This window comes from Theropithecus gelada, chromosome 18, assembly GCF_003255815.1.
Source record: "Theropithecus gelada isolate Dixy chromosome 18, Tgel_1.0, whole genome shotgun sequence".
Classification (NCBI taxonomy): Eukaryota; Metazoa; Chordata; class Mammalia; order Primates; family Cercopithecidae; genus Theropithecus; species Theropithecus gelada.
The window spans coordinates 21,562,171-21,582,976 of record NC_037686.1 but is presented as its reverse complement, the minus strand read 5'-3'; positions in this window follow the sequence as shown (position 1 = coordinate 21,582,976).

Sequence of the window (20,806 nt, the reverse complement as noted above, 5' to 3'; positions counted from 1 at the left end):
TGAGTGCATTTCTCATACCATATCTTACAATTAATGAATGGATGGTGCATTCCTCAAGCCGTATCTTAGCAATGACAGCTTTCATTCCAGTTAGTGTACCCTTCTCTCTTCCTTTCCACCACTGTGCCCTTCTCCCTCTCCGCCACCAGCATATACATGCACACGTATATACACTGGAATACATGCTTGGAAAGTGACATATGGAAAGGAAAACCAATTTTAGATTTATTTAAATAAAGTTATTCAAACAAATGTCTAGTTACATTTTCCCAACTTTTCTGTTGTAGTTTCCATTGTTCATTCTGTTTAGAACACGTTTCTAACTTTACCACATTAACTACTTTAAAAGAAATTAAGACACATTTTATATGTCAGTTTTTCTCTGACACAGTCTCTGATTTCCCTAGGGAGAAAAAAAAGTTGAAAAAAAATGTCGCATACAGAACTTATCTGAAATTTCAATTCATCACTGAAGAGCTGTTATTGTAGTTATCAATTTTAATGAGACAACTCAATCATTTGAACAATAGAAGAGCATAGTAAATAGCTATTTACTGTAGTGAAATTGACCCAGAGCCACAAAGTGTTAAAACAAAAAGCAGTGATTTTTGATAATGGAGGTAGATAGGTGTGACCAGGAACAAACATGGTACTATTTTATTTTTGTCTGAAGTTAATGCCTGCGTTAAGCTAGAACTTTACTATGATTAATTGTAGCATGTGTCCTCTCCATTTCTTAGTTATAAAATGAAGAATAAAACGATCTGGTCTAAAATGCACATCCTCTCTTTTATTAACAAGTGCCAAAGACTCAAAAATGTTCTGCCCATAGCAATCTCATTATAACATGGGCTAGGGATCCAACTTGAATGAAGTTATTATATAACCATGTTTTGGGAGATATTCAGTATCACTTCAAAAACTTGATGTTTTTTCTTGATTTTAGTTTCTTTTATCCTAAACATTCAGCCTAATTTAGCCTTCAGTGACACTACTATATAAGAATTTTAGTGCATATATAGAAATGTAATTTTGCTAATATTTTTACTATAAACAACAAATACTGATTTATTTGTTCATATGTACAATATATTTTTGTTGTATTTATCTACTATGATTAGTAACATCAACAGAAGGATGTGCTGGATGAACTGTGTCCCCACACAATGAAGGCAAATGTGTTTCTACTTCCCTTGGAAGCCATTTTAGTACTCAGATTTTCTATCGACAAGATGCTAGCCCACCTGTCCTAGTCCTGTCCTTTTTTCTTGGGAAGATTGAGAAATCCATACTTAAAAATAACTGTGAGAATAAATAATTCTCAACTGTGTTGTGTTCCAAAGTTGTGTATCCAAAGATAGCTCAGGAGCTACTGAAATGGCTCCTTCCTTCACATCGATAAATTTATTATCTGTTTTAGAAAAACCTATGATAAAAAGTAACAATGATGTTAAGTTTACATATTTACTTAACATAATCACCCCCCATATTTTTACAAATTAATGTTGAGATAATAGTGGAGGATGGAATGTCACAGCCAGGAAGTTAGTTAGAGTGTGATTCAGTCAAACTTTAGATATTAAAGCAGGTTTAAGTGCAAAACATCATCTTCACTCTTTGCTCTGACTTAAGTCCATATATTTAATTCATTTTGAAATGTCACATACAAGTAAATATACATAGTTTATGAATATAAAAAGCCAAGACAGGCACAATTAGTAAAAGGTCAAGGAACTCTCTGTCAGATCATTATTGAAGATTTCAGAACCTCTCTTATACTTTATTTAGGAAATAAGTAACAAATCATTCATGTCCACTCATAATATTACAAAAGGCTATTCTGAATGTATTATGTATTAGTTTCCTGTTGATGCTGTAACACATTATCCCAAATTCAGTGACTTAAAATAATATAAATTCATTATCTTGCAATTCTGTAGGTTAGAAGTCCAACATGGATCTCATTGGAATAAAAATCATGTTGTTGACTGTGTTGCTTTCTTTCCGGAAGCTCTATGAGAAAAATTGGTTGCTTTGCTTTTTCCAGTATCCAGAGGCCACCTGCATTCCCTGGCTCAGGGCTCCTTCCTCCATCTTCAAAGCCAGCAATATTGCATTTCTGTAAAAATTCTTTGGTAGTTGCATCACCCTGTAACTCTTCTCTGCCTGTATCTTCTACTTTTAAGTATGCTTGTGATTCATACTGAGTTTACCTAGATATTCCAGTATAATCCCCAAATTTTAATGTCAGAAACATTAATTCCAATGGAAATCTCAATTATCTTTGACATATCCACAAGTTTCTGATATAAAGAGATTCAACTCTGTAGAGGAGGCCATTTTCTGCCTTCTGTATTTAATATATCCTATTTTCCTCATTTTACCTAGAAAAAAATTAGAAGTCATTGTCTAGATCATTCCACACAGAAACACCATTATGGTTTCAACTGGGAAGTTACTTGCTTCTCTCTTAATTAGATATACTATATCTTAACTTGAAGGGTTTTTCCTCTTGTTCTACCCTCCCAAAAGCTGCTGAGGTTTTGGCTGTGGACAAAGGGAATGTAATGATGCCTTTGCATAAGAAATTGTTGAAATTTAAAGGTATGTCCTCAAAAGAGACAGGAAATTACAGATTTACTTACTGAAATTGCCTGCAATGAAAGTCAAGTAACCTAGAAGGAAATTCTTCTAATACTGCATTTGTCTTAGAGGAATTTTATGGTTGCTGTATGGGAAAATACTTGTATACTACAGAAGCTTCAAAGAGAAGTAGCACCATTCTTTGGAATACACTTTATGGAAAGTTCTTAAGTGAGATCCTTCTTTGTGTTAATTATGAGTATAAACATAATGTTTCTCAGAGCAAAAAGAATTGAAAGGTCTTAGGTTGTCAGACACACATGTGCCTCATACCTACAAGATCCTCATAACCTCTTCCTGTTTGGCTAAATTATAGTGAGTCAATGGACAGTGGGGTAGAGGTGGGGAGAGAGAGGTTGGTGACTAGTGTCATAACTGAAAAAACATAATGAAATCTGCTGACTTTTAAAAATAACAAAATTATCATAAACGGATTATATTTCCAGTTATTGCTATTTTTAATAGAAAATAAATTTATAAATTTTTAATCCCTTCTAAGAATTCAAGATCTCGTTCAGTCTTCTTCCATCAGTGAATGCTTTTCAGAAACACCTGAGAAGTTATTTAAATGTCCCATGTTCTCCCATCTTCCTTAACCTGCCAATGTCAGTGAGTGATGGGGAAATAGAGCTTGAGGTATGGACAAACTTTCAAAGAAAAACAGCTTCAAGGTGATTATGACATCACAAATAGTTAAGAATCATGTGTATTCATTTATAATATAGTATAAAAAACATTGAGTGGGAGTGAAAAAGAGGGGATTTCAAAAAGACCAAATCTTCTTAGCACCAATCAGATGCTACCTGACTCTTGCATGATATAAATTCAGTGGGAGAAAAGCATCCAGTTTAGAGGAAATCATTTGAATCAAGGCATAGATGCAAAAACAGTCACGTATTCTTGGAACTCAAGTGGTTCTGTTTTGTTACAGAATACACTGTGAGCAAAGATTTGGGGAGGGTTGAGATAGCAGACACTAGAAATCGTATCAAATGGCATTATATACTAAATAGTATAAAACTTATGCTTTATTCAATTAACAATGGAAAATCACTGATGAGTTTTGATGTATGGAACTTACATCGGTTAATATGTTGGTGTCACTATCAAAACTGACTTTTAAAATGCCACACACTATCCCCAAGATCCCAATTCTGGTAATATCAACTGGTCCTCTGGTGGACTGGGAATCAAAGTGTCAAATTTGGATAGGAGTTTGAAAATTATTTCAACCAAATTCTTAAACATACTTGAGAATCCCAGACATACCGATATACATTCTAATAGTAATTCATAAAATAACTGAGTATGAAGACCTCATTAAGAAGTTTGCGGTGGCCAGACACGGTGGCTCATGCCTGTAATCCCAGCACTTTGGGAGGCCAAGATGGGTAGATCTCTTGAGGTCAGGAGTCCAAGAGCAGCCTGGCCAACATGGCGAAACCCCATCTCTATTAAAAATACAAAAAAATTAGCTGGCTGTGGTGGTGCACGCCTGTAATCCCAGCCACTCAGGAGGCTGAAGCAAGGGAATCTCTTGAACCCCGGAGGTGGAGGTTGTAGTGAGCCGAGATCGTGCTATTGCACTCCAGCCTGGGAGACAGAGCGAGACACCCTCTCAAAAAAAAAAAAAAAAAAAGAAGAAGAAGCAGTTTGCTATTAAAGAGATTCTGACCTGTAACTTGAAATGTTTGCTCCAGTTTTTTCTGTTACGAATGCTTACCAGTTTATAAAACTCAGTTCCATACTTTGTTCTTTCCATCCTCTATCTAGGTATCATTTGCTCATAAAATTATCACAATAGAATTTGCTTATTAATTCAGTGAAAGTGGCAACTTTCAAAACCAATAGAAGTATCTTTGGATGACTTTGACAAATACAAAAGAAAATACAATAAGAGGACTGTCATTGTTTAATGTTGTAGAAACTTCATCACAGTCACTACCAGCAATACCAGGATTCTCACTGTCACCTCAAAGACTTGTTGAAGTTTAAGTTGGAGAATTTATACACTTTAAAATCATTTATACACTTTAAAAAATTACCTGGGCTTGTCACTGTTGTGCTAAGTAAACCAGGAGAAGGTTTTTCACTTGGTAACAAATGTAAATGTGGAATAGCACATCCTCCAAAGGCCATATACCACAATGATAATTCATTCATTTAACAATTCATTCATTCAAACAGCACATTTATTGACATAAATTCATGTATACATGTATGTGTGTACACAAACACATACATATTTGTCTTCCTTAGTCTTTCATAATCAAGAGGAAGAGGCCCACATCTTTTATGTCAGATGATGAACAGCTCTTTGAGGGATAAAAAGGATAAGGATATTTTAGGGTAGGACAGGGTAGTATAGGGTAAGGCAGACAGGATATTTTAACGCTTGCAGAGGATAGAAAGTTCTGAAGACGGAAACCAGTGAGAGGGATATTTTAAAAATCTAGGCAAGAGATACTGGTAGCTTGGAGAAGAATGTAGTGGTGGGAGTCACAAGAACAGGTTTAACCTGATTCTATATCTTGAAGGCATAGCTCACAGAATTTGCTGATGTTTAGTTGGAGCCTTAGAGAGAAATATATGTACACGGTTAGCTCTAAGACATTCAATATTCAATCTGAACAATCAGAATAATAAAACTGTAATTATTAAGATGGAGAAGACTGTAGGAAAAGCAGATGTGTGTGTGTGTGCGCGTGTGTGTGTGTGTTGAAAGTTCAGTTTTGTGCACGTCAAGCTGGAGATGTGTTTTATACATTCAAGCAGAAATGTCAAATCAGTGTTGAATTTGGCAGTTTGGATTTCATGGCAAAGAACAAGGCAAGAGATAGACATTTGAGAATTGTCAGCATATAGAACAGGTATTGGTTTTCTGCTTACCTTTTATGATCTATGTGATGAATGAGATCAACTAAGGTAAAGGGAGAAACAAGGTCAGAACACTGAGCCCTTTAAGCATCCCAACTTTGAGAGCAGGGGGAGGAGGAAAAGCCAGAAAAGGAGACTACAAAGTATTTACCAGAGAGCAAGGAGGCGAATGGATGGAGTCATGCGCCATGAGGCAAATGGGAAAAAAGAAGTGTTTCAAGAAGTTATTGATCAAGAAGTTGCGGTAATCAAGTAAGAACAATGAGAATCGACCTTCGGTTTAACAGCATTGAGGTAACTGATAGCCCTAACATGAGCTGTTTCAGTACCATGGTGGACTCTGAGAAGTGTGGGAGAAGAGAAATATTATCATCCAATGTGAGCAATTGTCTTGTGCATTTTGCTCTAATGGGTAACAGACAAACAGGCCGAAATGAAAGGGAAATGTTGAGTGAAGAAATACTAAATATTAAAGATGAGAACTGTTTGAGACCAGCCTGGCCAATATGATGAAACTCTGTCTCTACTAAAAAAAATAATAATAATACAAAAATTACCCGGGCGTGGTGGTACGCACCTGTAGTCCCAGCTACTCGTGGGCTGAGGCAGAGAATTGCTTAAACCCAGGAGGCAGAGGTTGCAGTGAGCCGAGATCGTGCCATTGGCTACTAGCCTGGGCAACAGAGCGAGACTCTGTCTCAGAAAAAAAAAAAAAAAATGAAAACTATAACCTCATAGAATCAATCTAGGATGGTGTGAAAACTGTTGATATGGGAGAAATACAGAAAGATTTCTGGAGCAAGATTCCTGAGTAGAAAGGAGATAATGGAATCTAGTGAACATGTGAACAGGTTGGCTTTCAATGGGACTGCTGAATGCCATCCATAGCAGTGAAAGCAAGGAATTACAATGCAGGTGGGTTGAAAGGGACTGTGGGGAAGCAAATATATTTTCATGTAATTGCTTATATTAGTCAATAAAATAGTAAGCATGATCATTGTTTGAGGCTTGTAGGGAGGGAGAGGTGTTAGAGATTTGAGGAGAAATGTGAAGACATGTGTAGTATGTTATAGAGTAAATAGATGAAGAAAATGTCATAAACATTAAAACATAAGACAGAAATAAATTCAGAGTCCAAATTAGAAAATATAACCTTATTTATTTTTTCTTCTCATTTCCAGTTCAACAGATGTCTTTTTAATAAAAGTACTTTGGTTTCTTATCCAAGGAGTAAAATAGAAACCACATCCACATTCAAGTGAATTCAGGACAGTTTCCTGTCATAAAAACATAAATGGAAAAGCATAAACATGAGACTTCAGGAAGATACAGAAAAAAAATGACAATAAAATGGATTTCAGGCTGTGGTAAGGAAACAAGACAGAATACAGATTTTAAAAGCTAGAGATGAACAAAAATGCAGAAGTAAACAATAGAGCAAGATGTCTCATGCTACTTTTGAAATTTCACATGAAGCATTAAAGAACTAAAGAAGTCACGTAAGAGCAGAGAGAGCAAATCAAAGTAGGTATATGTCTTAAAATACTGTTTGAAACAGAAATTTAGAAATGTAGTCTATAAAGAAAGTAGAAATAATTTTAGACTAGAACATTTTAGTGTATATGAAGACAGTGGTCTATAGTAGAGGAGGTGTAGGATTTTTAAAATATCTGCATATTTAGGGAAAACACAGATCCATATTTTTCTGTATTGTGAATAACTGAGGAATGAAGATCATCATTATGCATTTATATAGGTTCCCTTATTCACATGCAATAACAAAGGATATATATATATATATCCACATATATATATGTGTGTGTGTATATATATCCACATATATATGTGGAGATACACTCACACACACACCCATAAACACTCATATAGGCATTTAAGCTGTGGTGATGTTTCAACGGTAGTGTATGGAGAAAATTTTAATTCCAACAACCTGCCAATTTCCCAGTGTCTATATATTTCTTTCTCTTCAATGATAGTTACTTGATTTGTGCCTACATTTAATTATTGAAAGCATTCTATTTCTATCTACATCTACATCTGAGTATTGAGAGCATGTAGATTGTTTCTCGAGAAGAATGAAGTGAGTTTAAATTCTTTAATATCAAACTAAATCTTTAATTGCTTGATATACTGCTTCTGCAGAAGTTCACCTGTGAAAATTGATATTTGGTAAGAATATTCTGAGGGAAATGTGAATCTAACTTATAAGCAACATTCTTCCAGGTTTATACTAGACCTGATTAATATAAAGCCATCCATATTCCTGGTCCGTAACACTGAGGCTTTGGAAGAGTTGCTTTTATGAGCTACAAATTAATACTCATCCCTTAACTTTTCTCAGGTGTGATATACAAAACATACATGGTTCGGACATCCGTAGTTTTAAATGCTGTCTGATGTTGCTGTCAAGGCTATCTCATTACTCTGTTCACCATTTGAGAATGTCTTTCCGGAGCTATAGTAGAGGGATATTTCTAGGTCTAGGTCAGAAGGTCAGTTACTAAGAAGGCAGTCTAAAAATATCATACCCAGGGGGACACAAGTTGTAAAGCAAAGAATAAACAGAGTTCAAGAGCTAGAAATTTAGGTCAACAGAAATGCCAAACCTGGAAGATCTATAGCAGAACTTAGTCTGACTGATAAATTGAGAGGGCAGCCTAGAGCAAAGATGATGGATTGATGTGCTTGGTTCTGGATGAAAGTCATGAACACCGATTCTGTCTTCTGTCCCTTTACCTTTAAGCCAGCTCAGCATACCCATACTCATGACAAAGGTGAGATATTTGTACTCTGGGTGTTTTCCATGTAAGCATTTTTAACTTGAGCCTGTTCTTATTTTGATCTCCATGCTAGGTTGATATGAAAATTTGGGACTTACAATATCTTAAACCTTTAAGTGTTTGCAAATATTGATATACTGAACAACCTTGATATTCTGATGGTTTGAGCCTGCAGTCTGCTATTCACTCCTAATTTGTTTTCAGCTTCTAATGTTATATAACCATTGAGCTCTTAGGAATCCATGCTTGACACAAAATCAATGGGGTGGTTAATACACACAGAGATAAATACAGATATAGATATAGATATAAATATAAATAAATATCTGACCAAATTGTTCCAGATGTCCCTCTGTTATTACCTTAGCAAGATGTATAAAGTCCTTATTATTTTCTAGACCATGGATCTTGGGAATATAAACTAGCAAAAGATAAGGAGAGTTGGCCAGGCGCAGTGGCAAACGCCTGTAATCCCAGCACTTTGGAGGTGCAAGGAGGGTGGATCACGAGGTCAGGAGACTGAGATCATCTTGGCTAACATGGTGAAACCACGTCTCTACTAAAAATACAAAAAATCAGCCGGGTGTGGTAGCACGCACCTGCAGTCCCAGCTACTTGGGAGGCTGAGGCAGGGGAATTGCTTGAACCCGGAGGCAGAGGTTGCAGTGTGCCAGGATCGCACCACTGCACTCCATCCTGGAGACAGAGCCCGACTCCTCCAAAGGAAAAAAAAAAAAAAAAAAAAAAAGGATAAGCAGAGTCTGAGAGTAGATATCTACTTGTGTGTCCAAAAGTCAGAAACATGTTTGAATTTGCCTATCTTGAAATCTCCAGTGTAGTGCTTAAAGTTGCTTCAGCGTAAGTGATTTTGTCCCCTCTCTCCCTTATAAAGAAAATGAGAACATATTCATTAAAACCTTCAGAATATATCTTTTTGCATTACTTATATACATATCAATAGTGGTTTCTTACTTAAGAAAATATTTAAAAGGCAATGCTTCAAGTACCCCTGCAGTCAGAGCATATTGAAAAGTACAATCGCATAGTTTTCTGCAAAGTTAATATTCACCTTTGCTCACTATTGTTAGAATCTCATTTTAATTATTTAATATGCTCAGCCAACATATCCCAGAGTCCTATAAGCTGTCTCCATAGTTGGGCTTGGCGGATCCTTCATTTCGGGGTAGTAGAAGGATGGTATTATGAGGTTACCTTTATGATGAACTGTTCCAGGCTGCAAGCATCATGGGATCATCTGATATACAGCAAAGTTTGGAGCAAATTTGCTGTCTGGCCAAACCTCCTCTTGACATTAGCACTGGGACCTTTCCAGAAAGTAAGGTGAAGAAACCATCAAAATAGTCGGCCAAATGCAATGATACCTACCGATCTGGTAAAATGAACATTTCCAGTCAGGGAAAGGAAATTTGCTTATAGATTGATGAACCACTTTTAACCAGGCATAGCTCATCTATGCAGCCACATATCTGATACCAGGAAAATTCCCCAATGTGCCAATAACAAAGCTGAAACTCCCAGTTAATTTCACCAGCATTTTTGCCCACATGATCCTAATATACACAAGTAACCTGGCCCTCAAACTGTTCCAAACTGGATTTAGGAGCATCAGACAGTTTTGAGGTAATAACATGCCTCAATCCTGCCAATTCCACTAAGTTGGCCTAAGACATCTCAGGAATAAATAGATGTCACAGAAAGAAAATTCTCCTTAGAAGTAATTATGATATCTTTCTCAGAGTTATGCTTTCAAGAATGTTCCAGTTATGATTTTTTTCACCAAACGTCTATGCTGCACCATTTTCTCAGTCTCACTTGCTATTCACTGGCTATTGATTGGAATACCCACACATTGTAGTTATATTGTCATTATCATCACCTTTACAATGTTTAAGCTTCTGTTCTAACTGAAATTGTTTTTCTCCTCAGGCTGCAATAAATTTTTTTTTGACTAGATAATTTGAAAATATCTCAGAGGTTTGGAAAGCAATGTAAAGGAAATTTGGCACCTAGAATCTTTGATGCCACAAATAGCTACATTTACCTGTTAAAAGTCTAGACTCCACAAATATTTGGAAACCAGCTTGAAATGTGGGTTCATTGTGTCATTCTCCTCCCCTGTGGGGGCCTCTTTTCTATTAAGAAACAATATCTTAATGGTTTTAATATCTGGTAGAGTACATTCCTCCTTAATAACCATTTTTTTCAAAAATACATTTATTATTCTTGTCTATGGATTCTTGAAAATGAAGAACCTTTCTACACTGACACACACTCCAAAAAATATATTTGGAATTGCGGTTTTCCATTGAATTTGAATTTGTAAACCAATTTACAGAAGAAAGATGTCTTAAAATCTTTTATCCAAAACTTTCTGAACCAGATGTGTTTCAAAACTTGGAAATTTTTATACTTTGAGAAGTTAATATGGGATCAATACTACGTGAAGTTTGTACAAGGTCTATAGTAAAGACTTGTAATCAAATATGCTATTTTGGCCCTAAGAGGGGAGAAAAAAATCTGTAAGTAGGTCACAAATAGGTCACAAAAGTCCAGGTAAGGGTTTGTAACAAAACAACTTTCTAAAAAGATTGGTAGATTTTAAAGATTGGTAATGTTAGGAAAAGACTAGTATTTTGTATGCCAGATGTAGGTATTGCGGACCAGCACTTGGTTCTCCCATACAGAATCATAAAACATCTCTCCATTTATTCAAAGGTTTGAAAGTCAACTTTAAAAAGGCATTAATAAAGATTATGGTGTTAACATAACTTTCATGCATATATTATTAGATTTGCTCTATTTGTTGATCAATTTAGCAACAATAGTGAACAATGTGAAACTTCTAAAAATTTATAAGCAAATTAGTAAGGACTGCTATATAATATTTTTGCATAATTATTCGGCATTAACTCATATTACTTGAATTCTTATTAGTTCTAATAACATTTCAATTGATTGTTTAGGTAAATAAAAATGTTCTCTTTTTGAATATTTGTGTTTCATATTAATTCTCCAATTTTTATTGCAGTAATATAAACATCTCAAACATTATTAAAAGATACTAAAGACAAGCCTATATTTTCTTTATCTTCAGTCAAAATACACATAAATATGAATGTATTCAGTCAAAATATATATAGCTGTAAATGTTTAACATATGCATATGTATGTATGTACTTATATATTATATATGCTCATGTATTCATATACCATATATAGTAAGTAAACTTGGCAGTATGTGGGTGTATGTGTACCATTTCAAGCTCATAAAGCTAATCTCTGTAAAGGAGGCATTAAGAATTCCTTTTATGAAGAATTATTGTTTAAACAGAGTTGACATTTTGACATATATTGAAATGTTCAAATAGTTCCTTTCTTTTGCCTCACCAAGTGATGAAATATATCATGTTATTTTACAATGTTCGATCACCCTTTTTTAAAAATAAGCATTTGGTCATGGTCTGTTTTCTTTTACATATTCACTATATTTCATCCATTAATCTTTTTATACTCATAATTGGATTGGTTTTTGGCTGTTTATTTGTCATACTTTTGCTTCAAGTTCACACTAGCTTCATATAATGTAAACACTGCCTTCTCTTTTGTTTTCTTGAGCATTTTATACAATAAAGATACTCTTCCTATGTGTAAAATAACACAACAATGCTAACATGTGATTTATGGGGGATAATTCTTTCTTCAATTCACTGACTTTATCCCCGATTTATGTATATTTAAGTTTTCTGTTTTCTTGAGTACATTTGTAGCATCAATATTTCCCCAATACATAAAACATAACTTTAAATTTTGTTTCTGTAGTGATTTTATAATTAAATACTTCTAATAAACTTTGAATATGATAAATGCATCAAAATACTCATTTTACAATATTTAGGCTTGTGAAATTATATTTTATGTAAACATTTGAGTACATGATTTTATATTGTTTAATTATGTAATTCTATAATTAAATACAACCATATTATAAATATTATATGTACATAAAATTATAAAACCAAAAAATTTTGAAATAGCATTCTGTGTGATATCATACACTCAGATCTTTCTTAACAGTTTGGGCTCACTCTTTAAACAAAAAATTATTTATTCAATGCTAGTGTAGACTTCTCTTAAAGCATATTTATCGCACAGATATCTTGAGGCAAAATACAAGTTTTCTGACCTTTACATTACCAAATAATTTTTTCCTAGAGGTGATTCTGTCATCTCCTGGGAATTCTTAAACTGTATGATGGGTAATGGATATTCAAAGACTTAATCAACTCACTAGAAATGATCTATCTCTCCCATGATAGATACTTTAACCAATAGGACAATATTTTGTTAAACTCATTTATTATCACAATTTTGTAATGTTAAATGGCAGCAGCAGTAATAAGTTTAGGAAGATTCACATATCAATATCTAATCACTAAGCCAACATAGTGGCTTCATATAAGCACCAGTTAATAATTACCAGGCATTACTTAAGAATCATGTGTCTAATATAATGAATCTGTGTATTAACAACAATCATTTTAATAAGTCACACTCGACTATATTCTGCCAGAAGAATTATTACCAGCAATCATGTAATTAATTTTACCTGAATTTGAGGTCCTCAACAAAAAAACTTTTAAAAAATAATTTTTAAATATTAACATCTTTGTGCTAACTTTATCCAAATAGCTGCCTACTTGAATATTTATGAGGTACCATCTGGACCTAATGAATGGATAGGAAACAAGAAAATAAAAGACAGAGGAGAGAGGAGATGTTAATTCTAAGAGAAGACTAGTGAAGCTCAAGTTTTGAACAGATAATTTGTCATCATAAGTTTTCTACATTTTTCTACAATTTTTGATAGTTAGAAGTCATATCTTCTTCAATAGAAGGTTGGTGCAATATAAGAATGAATTGAATTGTTTAAATATATTCATTGAAATTTATTAATATGCACAAAACATACACTTTATTTTTTATTCTATGTAATGTTATTTTTATCAGTTTCATACCTATTAAATCATCAAAAATTCCACATTAAACATTTAATTTGGCCCCAAATTCACATAGTAAACAAGGGGATAGGTGGAAAGTGCTATACTGGGAACCAAATAACTCAATATATTACTGTTTAATTAGTTGTAGGTCCTTTTTCAAGGTAGTTAAAGTATGTTGTTCTCAGTCTTCTCATTAGTAAATAAGTTTGTATAATAAGGAATCATTAGGAAAAAATGAAAAAAGAAAACTACAGGCCAATCTTCCTGATGAACATAGGCACAAAATTCCTCAACAAAATACTGGCAAACCAAATCCAGCAGCACATGAAAAAGTTAATTTGCCACAATCAAGTAGGCTTCATTGCCGGGATGCAAGGTTGGTTCAACAGATGCAAATCAATAAATATGATTCACCACATATACAGAATTAAAAATAAAAACCACATATTAATCTCAATAGAAGCAGAAAAAGCTTTCAGTAAAATCCAACATCCCTTAATGATAAAAACTCTCAGGCGATTTTAGGCATTGAAGGAATACACATCAAAATAATAGGAGCCATCTACGACAAACCGATAACCAACATCATACTGAATGGCAAAGGCTGGAAGCATTCGTTTTGAAGACGAGAACGTGACAAGGATGCCCACTCTCACCACTTCTATTCCACATATAATAGTACCAGAAGTCCTAGCCAGAGCAAGCAAGCAAGAGAAAGAAAAAACACTCGAAGAGGAAAATAAGAAGTCACACTATCTCCCTTCCCTAACAGTATAATTTTGTACTGAGAAAACACTGAAGACTTCACCAAATAGTGCTTGGAGTTGACAAACAACGTCAGTAAAATTTCACAACACAAAATCAATGTACAAAAATCAACAATATTTCTATATACAAATAATGTTCAAGCTGAGAGCCAAATCAAGAATGCAATATCATTTACGATAGCCATTCAAAAACAAAAAATAAAAAACAACAAATTACCTAGGAATACTTCTAAACAAGGAGGTGAAAGATCTCTGGAAGAACTACAACATACTGCTGAAAGAAATCAGAGATGACATAAACAAATGGAATAACATTCCATGTTCATGGATGGGAAGAATCAGTATCATTAAAATGATCATATGACCCAAAGCAATTTATAGATTCAGTGCTATTCCTTTCAAACTACCAACACCATTTTTCACAGAAATAGAAAAAAACTACTCTAAAAATCATATGGCACCAAAAAAGATCCCAAATAGCCAAAGCAATCAGAACCAAAAAGAACAAAGCTGTAGGCATCACATTATCTGACTTCAAACTATGCTACCAGGCTATAGAAACCCAAACAGCGTGGTACTGGTACAAAAACAGACACATAGACCAAATGAACAGAATAGAGAACCCAGAAATAAATCTGCATACCTACAGCCATCTAATCTAATTCAACTAAAGAGCTGCACAGAAAAGAAACTAACAACAGAATAAACAGACAACATGCAGGAGGGGAGAAAATATCTGCAAACTATGTAACTGACAAAGTTCTAATATCCATAATCTGTAAAGAACTTAAATAATTCAACAACCAAAAAAAAAGAAGTGGGCAAACACATGAACAGACACTTCTCAAAATAAAACATAAAAGTGGCCCACGAACATGTGGAAGAATGCTCAACTTCACTATTCATAACAGAAATGCAAATCAAAATCACAATGAGATATCATCTTACATCAATAAGAATGTCTATTATTAAAAAGTCAAAAAATAACAGATGCTGACAAGGTTGCAGAGAAAATGGAATGCTTACACACTTTTGGTTAAGAATGTAAATTAGTTCAGCTGCTGTGGAAAGCAGTTTGGAGATTTCTCAGAGAATTTAAAAATAGGACTTCCATTCATCAGAACAATCCCATTATTGCTCTGGGATATATAAACAAATAAGCATAAGTCATTCTACCATAAATATGTAAATATGCATGCACTATTCATAATATCAAAGACATGGAATCAACCTAGATGCCCATCAACAGTGGACTGGATAAAGGAAATGTGGTATGTGTTACTGGAAGGAAGGCCTTGAATGTGAGTTGTCCAGGTCCTTGGTGTTTTGAACAAAGAATTGACAAAACGCACAAAGTAACAAAATGAAGGAATGAAGCAGCAAAAGCAGAGATTTATTAAAGCAAAAAGGCACTTCACAGGGTGATAGTGGGCCCCAGCAAGTGGCTTAAGGGCCCAGTTACAAAGCTTTCTAAGGTCCCTATTGGCTACCCCTTATCTGAATGAAGGATTTGGCCCCTGGCTAATGAACAACTGAGGTGAATTGGCCCCGGGATCAACAGGGCCGGAGTGAATTAGTGCCCTATGCAGATGAACGGATGGCCCTTGTTTGGCCCAGGGCACCTTTCTGTTCTATCTGAGACCTATTGGAAGGAGTAGGATTGTAGGGAGAGAAGACTTTGATCCTCTGTTACTTGGACCTGGGAGATGAGGCTTTTCCTTTTGGTCCAGCTTTAGGAAGTTGGTGTTAATAGGTTCCCTGCCCTCAGACCCAAGTGTCTCCCTTTTGATCCAGCTTTAGGAAATTATCACGATTTGGCCTTAGATGCCCTACCTGCATACCTTTGTGTTTTCCTTTTGATTCAGCTTTAGGAAGTCAGCACAAATTAGCCTGAAGTTCTCTGCCTCCAAACCCTGTTCTACTGCCACAGAACCTATGCACTAGGGAATACTACACAGCCATATAAAGGAAAGAAATAATGTCCTTGGCAGCAACATGAATGCAACTGGAGGCCATTATCCTAAGCAAATTAACACAGGAACACAAAACCAAACACTGCCTATTCTCAATTATAATTATGTCAGAGCTAAACACTTGGTACTTAGGGACATAAAGATGGCAACAGTAGACACTGGGGACCGCTAGAAGGGGGAGAGAGGAAGGGAGCAAGGTTTGAAAAGCTAACTATTGGGAAATATGCTCAGTACCTAGATGAGAAGATCAGTCATACCCCAAACCTCATCAGTACACAATATACCCATGTAACACTCCTGCAAAGGTACCTGCTGAATCTAAAAGTTGAAAAATATATATATACACACACACACCCATATATATATACACACACACACACACACATACACACACACACATATATATATATGAGAGAACTATTCCTTTCAAATTCTAAATGGTGAATAGTCTTTGGACTATTAATCTTATTTGATATCTTCATAAATAAAATGACTCCCACTAGTTTTCATAGATTTTGTTTCTTGCAGAAGGAATGTGTGATGGCTAAGAGGTGAAAAATAATCCATGATCATAAACCAAAGGAAAATGAGTATGTTTTTTACTAAAATGAACTAAAACAGTTTGTTTTATTTCTGGAAGTCATAAAAACAATTTAGAAACTAATCACTCAACTCAAGTCAAAAGGAATTCCAAATGGAATAAAAACATAAGTAAAAAAAATAAGCATAAAATTATTAGAAAACACAAACAACAACTGTAAGAAGAAACATGTCTTTAGCATACACTTTGTGGTAGGTGAGAGCTGAGTGAAAAAATTTCAGAATCTGATGAGCTGCTAAATATCATGTTAGTAGTTTAACATGGGTTTCATATGGGCAATGTGTACAATGTGTAGTTTTTTATAAAGTGCTTTACACTATAAAAGTTGTCAAATGCTTATGTCAGAGTTTTCTAATTTCTCCAGAGAGCTGGTTGTTAAACATTTACTAGCATACTACTACCTACATGTAACTGTTTATCATGAGCCTAATAACTAATCAGCTAAATGTCACAAATGAGGAGACAAGTGCAAAAACTAAAATTGAATTGATATCAAGAAAACTGTTTTAAAAAATTAAATGCAGACATGAAATCACAAATGGAGTACTGATATCTTGCATTAAATAAATAACATGACAAATACTATTTATTTTTACATGGTAAAGAATTTATACAAATTATAAGATGAGCACTCTGATAAAAATCAAAGTACAGGAAATAAGCAAGCTGAAGAAAAGGATTATGCAAGATTAATGTAAAGGAAACAAAACATTCCCTAAACTTGTAAGACCCTACTTTTTTCATAAATCAACAACAAAATATAAAATCCTAATATTGTAGATGACAATTGGTTTATAGAGAAAAAACAAACACACATACATATTCATCCCACTGGTCAAGTTTTGAATGATGTATACAGTAAACAAATAATTATGTAAAAACAAATCATCAAATAGTATGTATTCTTATGCATATACTCACCACATTAATTATTTGGAAGGATATATAAGAAACTATTAGCATTGGCAATGTACTCTCTGCAGATATTATAGGTGTCAGTGAAGACAGGAAGCAGTAGTAAGAGGGAGAATATTCACTTTATATAATTTTATAGCTCTACTTTTAAACCATATGAATATGTTTTTATTAAAAATATCAAGTAATAAATTTAGAATGTTAAGAAAAAACTGAATGTATGATGTAAATTGTATTGTAAATGCTATATAGATATGAATACATAGAATGAAGAGTCAAAAGAGAAACACATATGTTCAGCATTTGTTTCGTTTTCTTTCAGTTTCACATTTGCTTTGTTATCCAAATATTCTAAAGGATTAAATTTAATAATCAGAATAAAATATATATTATGGAATTAGGATATACACTGGGGGGGGCGGTCCTAAACTCCTTTGACAGATGTAGTTAGGAGAATACCGTATTTTTATATTTCATAAAATTCAATCAAGGGGAAAAAATAAAACACAGCAGGTGGAAAATTTTTGTTCATGGAAATTGATGCATGAGATTTCTTGGCTTTGAAAATGTTGGGAAAAGTGGCCTTAACACTGAAAATATATGTTGTTCCCAGGCAGTTTTTGCATGTACAAAGAACCATTTGAGATTCTTAGTAAGATACAGATTTCTGACCTCTACTCCCTGCAGACATTCCTTCAACTGTATAGGGCTTAAGACTGGGCGTGATATCCAGATTATATTTTCACCGTAGTTTGGAACTATTTTCCCTGAAAGCTCACATGTTAACAATGTATTCAAGCATTATCAAGATTGCAATGGGTAATAGGAGGATGTTTGTTTTCATCTTCAAATAGCAAGTGGTTCAGATTTCTCATTTTACATATTGTAGTATTTTCCCATTTTAAATGGGGTGTCAGATGCTTTGTGACTGAGGCAAACATTTATTTACATGAGGAAAAAAAAAACTCATGAAAAGTTGTTTTTAAAAGTGAAGTATTTTAGGCCAGCTGTGATGGCTCACACCTGTAATTCCAGCACTTTGGGAGGCCAAGGCAGGGGGATCATTTGAGGCCAGGAGTTCAAGACCAGCCTGGTCAACATGGAGAAACCCCATCTCGACTAAAAATACAGAAATTTGCTATTTGTGCATGCCTGTAATCCCAAGTACTTGGGAGGCCGAGGCAAGAGAATCACTTGAACCCGGGAGGCGGAGTTTGCAGTTAGCCGAGATTGCACCGCTGCAATCCAGCCTGGGTGGCAGAGTGAGACTCTGTCAAAAAAAAAAAAAAAAAGGAAGTATTTTCTAGAGCCTGCAAGGTTCTGGACATAAGAGTGAAACAACTGATATGTGCACACTCTTCACTGGTACTTGTGAAAATGAATCATGACCTTTCCATGATTTCTTTTGAATTGTATGGATCATGAAAGTAATAGATTTTGATGCTCTCTCTCTATATATATACATACAATATTAAAATTCTGAGCCTTAAATGTGTGTATAGAAGTGTACTTTAAATTAGATCTCTCATGAAGCAAATAAAAATCTATCATGAATTTAGAATGGTCATGAGACCCACCTTCTGCTTAAAAAAAAAATCACAGCCTACATAAGCATTGTATTCAGGGTAAAACCATTATAATGCCTGGAGAGATATCTTTCTTTCATAACTTTATTTCATAAAGACAGTAAGCAGAAAGGATAAAAAAGGAAGGGTGTGTGGTAAAGCTTCAGAAAGAAGTTAAGAAATTCACAACACTTAAAAAAAACAAAAACAAAAAAACCTCTGGGGAGAATCTATGTGGCCAGGGAGCCAATTATAAACCAGAATACAAAGGATTTGTTCCACACAGGAGCTACTAAGAAAGCTGTCACCCAGAAACAGAAATGTAGGAAACAGATTATCCATGAGGTGATAACATAAAGCTTCACAAGTGAATGAACTATCTCTGAAAGACACAGAAAAAAAGAAAAACAAGGAAAGGCAGCAGGAGAGACTGACCATAAATGCTGATCCATTAAAAAATAAATTTAAAATGCTGTTAATATGATGCAACATAAACAAGAAAACTATCAAGAACATAGGAAGGTCATATGACTACCACTGTTTTTGAAAGGATAAAAAAGGAACACCAACTATTGCATTTTCATTGCATAATTATCATTTACATAGCTATGCAAGTATATAAATATGGTAGTCATCAACTCAGGGCCAATTCTGTTTGTAATATCACCCTTTCACTAACCCTCCCCACCATCACTGTATTATTTTGAATTTTGAAACAAATTTCAAATGTTATATCATCTTATTTGTGTGTGTGCCTGTATAATTAAGACAATTTATTTTATTTTGTGTAGATTTGTAGACCTTCATTCTTGAAAATTTTTATACAATTTGTTTTATATTTTTTAAAATATTTTTATGTTACCAAGTCAAATCTAAACAATATGCTATATTCAAGGAAACCCAGATTCTCCCTCTACCCAGCAATATTCTGCTTAACAATTTGGTTCTGAGTTTCTGGATTGAGGATTGACAGATATGTCACCCTTTAATTTCTGTACTGTCTGATGTAGAAAGTTGAAAATTATAACATAAACTCTGTATCTCAAATACACTTAACATAAACTCCATATCTCAAATACACTTTTCTCTAAATCTCAGATTTATAATAAATGATAGCAAATTTCTTTCCAATACTTGTTATATGTGCCATTGCATGTACATTATTATATAATTTTCATAACAGCCTGGTAGTATAAGAATTATTTGTGTGTGTATGAACAGGAAATCTGAGACAAAGAGATCTTAATTATCTAACACACTCATAAATATCAAAATTGGAAATTGATAGTGCTATATAAGAAGGAAACTGAATACATAAATTACCTACTCTGTGATTGGCTGCATTGAACATAGGTGCAGCACAAAGGAAAAGCTATATTGATAAGCAATATCTTTAATTAGGGAATAAGGAGCACAAGGGAATTTCTATCATCAAATTATTACAACAGAATTGAGTCATATTTTGAAGTAATGTCAATAAGATGATGTGTTAATCATCTACATAGCAGCAGCCAAAAATACAGGGAATTTGGAAAGGAAATCAAATCACAGTGAGGCAATGTACAAGTAACGGTACAAGAGCAAAGACATAAGGTTTCAGAAAATGTGCCTTTGTGGCTGGGCTCGGTGGCTGACACCTGTAATCC